This window comes from Haemaphysalis longicornis, unplaced genomic scaffold, assembly GCF_048455015.1.
Source record: "Haemaphysalis longicornis isolate Haplotype H1 unplaced genomic scaffold, Haemaphysalis longicornis Haplotype H1 scaffold_7, whole genome shotgun sequence".
In the NCBI taxonomy this organism is placed as follows: domain Eukaryota; kingdom Metazoa; phylum Arthropoda; class Arachnida; order Ixodida; family Ixodidae; genus Haemaphysalis; species Haemaphysalis longicornis.
Genome location: NW_027526422.1, coordinates 105,866,007 through 105,872,500, shown reverse-complemented (window position 1 = coordinate 105,872,500; position 6,494 = coordinate 105,866,007). Strand labels below are relative to the sequence as shown.

Here is a 6,494-nt window from a genome sequence, read left to right as displayed (position 1 = left end):
CGCACCAGGCTTGTCTAGGGAAAGCAAGCATGGTGGTGACATCTGCAGATAGGAGCTGTGATGTAGATAGCCTTTCATGGTGCGTTCGTGAATCTCAGACAGGCCTGCGCCGGTCGTCTCTTAGCATGGGCCACTTAAACTTACAAATGCCACCCCCCGAAGGCGCGCTTCTGTTCTGTAGGCAGTGACACGTGTGTAAGTGCGTAATTTGAAGTGATTCATTATCAGCGCAGCCGTGACGTAATCGCACCAAAGGTTCAACGGACACTTGTGCAGTCAATTCTTGTTGCGTGCTTTTCATTTGGTAAATGTTAGACTTAGAAGAAACAATGCATCTGTCCTGCTTGTCAATGCTCACGGCTCTAGCTCTGTAGAAGACAAAAACCCCTTGAGGGTGGTGGCATCAGCAAATTAAAGCAGCACATGCTATAAGACGACCGACCCGAGCCTGTCTGATATCCACGCATGTGCAATGGCAAGCTATCGCCAGCACGCTCCGAAGCCGTGCACTTGCTTGCCCTTGGCGAGCCTGGCGCACACTGTACAGTGCGCGTCAGGCTTGTCTAGGGCAAGCGAGCGCGCGCTTTCCGAGCATGCTGGCGACATTTTCGAGCATGCTGGCGACAGTTATTAGGTCAAGCGAGTCCCTAGGTGTACAGGGTCAACCACATATTTGTCAAATAGCCAAACAATGGCCATGGGATGAATCTTCTTGTCGAACCTCTTGAGCTGGGGGCAGGTGTTCCATCTGTAGCGCCACATGCGGTGGTTGAAGGCCTCTTCAAGTGGAAATACCTCGTTGTTTGACAGCACAATCACAGGCGTGCGCGTGATGGTCTGGTCGGGAGAGTATTTGACTGCGACAGAGTCCACGTCACCACCAAAAATTTTCTTGACTGTGTCTAATGCAGACGACTCGCAGTTGGGTTCGTTCCAGACGAGGATGCGGCATCCTACGGTGTCTTGGAGCGGAAAGTAGGAAAACCGATTGAAGTTACGTATACTGCCTCTGTTAATGGAAAATGAGAGGAAAGGATCAAAGAAAAAGTTTTTGCCGGCACTAGGGGGCGAGACCACTTCCAGACAGTTCTTTTTGGGCATTTTCAATGAGGTTGTACAAGTTTACAAAGTTGGAGACTTTGTCTTGTTCACCTTCAAATTGAAGATCCAAGAGCTCCAGCATAGCGGCAAACGATTCTTCCACAGTCATGTAATACCCGTGTAGGTCTCCGTTCGGAGCATCAAACAGTGGGTTAGTGTTTTGGTAGAGTTCACTAAAATCGAGCGTGGCAGTTTCCTCTGTGGGCGTCACTGGAATCACTGCCACTGCTCCACTCGGTCAACAGTCCACGGCTCCTCATTTTAAAATTCTGCGGCCATTCTGGCCATTCCACCACCGCCTGTCGTTTTATTGGTTTTATCAGGTGGCTAATGCTGAGAGCGCTACCATTGGTCTCTTTCCAAACAACGCCAAACGTTCGGAGCGTCAAACAGTGGGTTAGTGTTTTGGTACAGTTCAATAAAATCGAGCGTGGTATAGGTGCACATCTCGTCGTTGAACACTTGTATCGCGCGCTGGAGGTGCTTGTCATCCAGGTGGATAAAGCGAAACGAAGGACTTGCGAGCCACTTTGGGGTTCTGACTATGCTAGTCAGAGGCGATACCGGGTTTTCCCGTAGCCAGTTGTAGATTGATTCTTCCGTGTTTCTGCCTTGACGCTTTTTCCCGTCTTTTGGACTTCCTCGTGCGCGTAGTGGTTCAGCGTATCGAGAGCATTCCACACTTCCGCCGGAGTTGTCCCGTGGAGTTGGACACGGTAGTTCCTTTTGCAATATTTCCAGAGTTCGTGATTGTTGCTGTCCTGGATGTCCGAATTGTCCCACTGTTTGATGTGCACAGTCGCTACCCCAGTCGCTTCGTCCCACTTTAAAGTACTCGAGTGTTCTTGGTTGACGATTAAGATATGCGATGAGATTGGCAAAATCCCACTCTGTTGCGGCAGAAGCCCAAACTGAAGCGCGGTTTGGTCTTCGTACGAAGCCTGCAAAGGTGTTGCATCTGCAGCTTCTGTTAGACCAACTGCAGTCGTGTAGGGTGTGGACATGTGGGATGCTGGTGTCAGTTGTGTGGAGTGAAACGGCTGCGAGGCTGTAAGTGGTGTTTCCGAGCTCAAATCGCTTAATAATTTCGCTACAAATTGCCTGAGCCTCTCCGCGGTCTCTTGCGAGAAAAACGTCGTGGACAATTCTTCGCTTAGGAATTCTTCGTTATTGCAATGCCCAGCTCGGAGCAGGTTGTAAATCTTGCTCGCTTTGTCCTCGTGATGTTCCTGGTTGCCCAAACATTGAAATTGAAAGCTCATCCAGTCCTCTATCGCCTTCTTGAGTTTCCGCCAGGGCTTGAGCAAAGTGAGAGGTACAACTCTGGTAGCTCGATTTAGTCGATTCTCCATCAGTTCCCTAGGTATAAAGGTGTCTTCATTAAAAATTAAAGTTGACAAAATTGGTGACACTGCTGTTACTGTCTGTCCTCACCGCTCCATGAACACCGTGCGTGGTGTTATAAGTGAAGCAGACCTCCTAGACCTTACTGAAAATGAACTCCTTGAAGGCTTCCATGAGCAAAATGTCATCAAAGTTCAGCCGATAGTCATCCGCTGCGAAAACAAAAAAATCCATACCAAGCACATTGTTCTCACCTTTGGCACAACGGTTCTCCCGGAGACCGTAGAAGCTGGCTACGTGAAAATCCGAGTCAGACCTTACATCCCCAACCCGCGCCGGTGCTATACTTGTCAGAAATTCGGCCACGGATCAGAGTTGCAGAACTAAGCAGACGTGCAAAATGCAGCAAAACCGACCATGTGTCGGAAAGCTGCGCTGCCCCCCCACCACACTGTGTCAACTGCAGCGGTGACCATGCTGCATACTCACGCTCATGCCAGCAATGAAAAAAAGAAAAAGAAATCATTGCGTTGAAAAAAAAAGAAAACATCTCTTACCCCGAAGCACGCAGGTGTCTTGCTATCACGCATAAGATAGCATACACCGACGTGGCGCATCAGGGGGCGGCGCCACGTGCGGCAACTGTCCAATCAGGGACCTCTTTGAGAGGGGCTGAGGAGACATCTTCAGCCCCCCAGGTGCAAACAGCGACACCTGCTGCACCTCAAGGAAATGGTGGCCCGAAAACGGCCAATGTGTCAGCTGCAGCCTCGCGGTCTGCACAGCTGACTAACACCACTGAGACGGTTGTAACCTCACAGGAAAACTGGAGGCCAGCCAAGGCCCCAGGTCTCAAACCGTCAACAAAGAAGCCTTCTTTGGAGGCTATGGACACGAGTGAGCCATCCTCTACGTCAATCACGCCGAAGGATCGCCACAAACTGCTGGAGCGTACGAACTCCCAGGAACTGATCAAAAAAGCAGAGCTCCCTAAGGTGTCTCCTACTGGAAAAGGCTCTGGCAGCTAACAAGCTGAGCCTGTCTTTAGTAACAAACGTCTCAATACTAGCAATGGCTTTTTGTAGTGTACTGCAGTGGAACTGCAGGGGGCTTCTGAAAAACTTGGATGATGTTAAAGAGCTGCTCTGGGAGCATGCACCTCTGGCAGTGTGTCTCCAAGAAACCCACTTAAGCAGCAAACACAGACTTTTTACCCCAGTACATCACATACAGAAAGGACAGGCAAAACACCAACCAACCATCGGGTGGTGTGGCTATTATCCTTCAATGGTCAACCACAGCTAAGGAAGTTAAACTCAGGACTGAACTAGAGGCTGTAGCTGTGAGTGTTATATAGTTGCAGCGACTAATAACAATTTGCTCCATTTACATTCCCCCAGACAAGCGACTACAGAAATCTGAATTTGAAAATCTAATGGACCAGCTCCCAGAGCCGTACATAATAGCAGGAGACTACAATGCCCATCATCCTCTCTGGGGCTGTGAAAACTACAATTCAAGAGGGCGAATGATAGAAAAATTACTAGTCTCCACTGGAGCTTGCATATTGAACAAAAAGAAGCCCACATACTTTAGTCCCACGCACAAAACATCCTCATCAGTTGACTTAGCTCTCTGCACTGCTACTCTCTTCCCACTACTGGACTGGCACGTCCTGGATGACCCTTATGGAAGCGACCACTTTCCAATCGTGCTGAAAGAAAAGGTAGCGTCGACACATGGGCAGAACAGTGTACCACAATGGAGGATGGGGTCTGCTGACTGGAAAAAGTTTCGACAGCTCACCTGTCTTCCACATGACTATCTAGATTCACTGGACATCGACAGCGCATTTTCCTTTATCGAAAAGCACATAATTGAAGCCGCTAGTGAATGTATCCCACAAAGTTCTGGTAACCCAAAAAGAAAGCCGATTCCTTGGTGGAATGAAAACTGCCAAAGTGCTAGGAAAAAACAAAATGCAGCATGGTGCTTTTTCCGTAACTCTCCCACGACTGAAAACTAAATAAACTTCAAACGCATCAAATCCCAATCGAGAAGAGTGGGACGGATAGCAAAAAGTGAGAGTTGGGAGAAGTACATAGAGGGCATTAACTCTTACACTGACCAAAATAAAGTATGGAATAGGATATGCAAGTTTCAAGGGCAGCAGACCTGCCCCCGCCCTCTAGTTGTTAATGCTGGTGGCACTCTGGAAGATCAGGCGGATGCACTGGGGGCATACTTTGAGTCGGTTTCAAGTGCAGCGCACTACTCAGCCAAGTTTCTTAAATTGAAACGTAGGGAAGAAAAACTGCAACTTCATCGTAAATCACCTCCAAGTGAGGCATATAATGCTGAGTTTTCTATTGCTGAGTTCGAAGCTTGCCTAAACACCCTTGGTAAAGCAGCACCTGGACCTGATAATATTCACTATGAAATGATCAAGAACTTGCACCCAGAAACTCAACTTGCATTACTATCACTTTTTAATAGGATCTGGAACAATGGATATATCCCTCCAAGGCTGAAAGAGGCCATTGTTGTTCCAGTATTGAAGGAAGGGAAGGACCCAGCAGTTGCATCGAACTACAGACCTATAGCTCTGACTAGCTGTTTGTGCAAAGTATTTGAAAAAATGATCAACCGAAGATTAATGCATTTTTTAGAAGCAAACAGGCTCCTGGATCCATTCCAGTTTGGCTTTCGAGAACGAAAATCCACGCTTGACCAACTTGTGCGCTTGGAGTCCCAAATAAGATATGCGTTCGCGCATAAACAGTACTTTCTGTCTGTATTCTTTGACCTTGAAAAGGCCTATGATACTACGGTTTGGTATATTGAGAGATCTTTGTGCCCTTGGGATACAAGGAAATATGCTAAAAACAATTGAAAGCTACCTCTCTGATCGGACATTTCGTGTAAGGATAGGCAGTACTCTGTCTAAACCATTCACACAAGAGACAGGGGTGCCGCAGGGAGGGAGTGCTGAGCTGCACACTTTTCATTGTAAAAATGAATTCCCTACGCACTGTACTTCCGCCAACCATGTTTTACTCAGTTTATGTTGACGATATGCAGATTGGCTTCAAGTCCTGCAATCTCCTTTTGTGAACGCCAAATTCAGCTGTCAGTGAATAAGCTTTCCAAATGGGCAGATGAGAATGGCTTCAAGTTTAACCCTTCAAAAAGTGCCTGTGTACTGTTCTCGAAAAAAAGGGGCATTGCCCCTGCACCAGGAATCTACTTAAATGGACAGCTGCTTCCTGTTAAAACAACATAAGTTTCTCGGATTGATTTTCGACTCGAGACTCTCGTTTACCCCCCACCTGAAGCATCTGAAACTGAAGTGTTTGAAGGCAATGAATGTGCTTAAGATACTAGCACACATGAAATGGGGCACTGACAAGAAGTGTCTGCTACATTTGTACAAAAGTCTTGTTTTGTCCCGCCTAGATTATGGATGTGTAGTTTATGGGTCAGCACTTCACGGAAAATGCTTGATCCTATCCACAATCTGGGCATCAGGTTGGCCACAGGGGCCTTCCGCACTAGTCCAGTACAGAGCCTCTACGCTGAATCAGACTGTTTGTCTTTGGAGTACCAGCGAACTTTTATTGGTATTATTTATACCCTGAAGGTTATGTCACAGCCCGAGCACCCGTGTGACTCCCTGATTAGAGATAACTCAAAAATGCTGCTCTTTTGAAATCGACCTTCCTTAGCTCAACCGTTTCCACTGTTGATCAAGTCCATCTCTACAAAACTATCCATCTCGTTTGATGACACCCTCAAAATGACCCCAGATGAATGCGTGGCACCCTGGGATACAAGCATCATATCATGCGACACCTCATTTAGACAAGTAGACAGGAAAGGCTCACTATTGGAAGTCAAACAGCACTTCGCATACCTCCAAGACAAGTACAAGGCTGCTCAGTTTTTCACTGATGCATCGAAAACCAAATCGGCTGTGGCCTGTGCAGTTGTTGGACAGCATCTTTCAGTAGCAAAAACAATGCATAAAAACACATCCATATTTACAGCAG

The 6,494-nt window shown here is 47.4% G+C and overlaps 1 long non-coding RNA gene and 1 pseudogene across 2 annotated transcripts in view; one reads left to right on the top strand and one right to left on the bottom strand.

The window, feature by feature from the left end:
- Positions 1 to 6,494, top strand: part of LOC144146773 (uncharacterized) — a 262,533-nt gene that overhangs the window by 101,357 nt on the left and 154,682 nt on the right. The window lies entirely within an intron of this gene.
- Positions 631 to 2,800, bottom strand: LOC144144765 (uncharacterized; annotated as a pseudogene).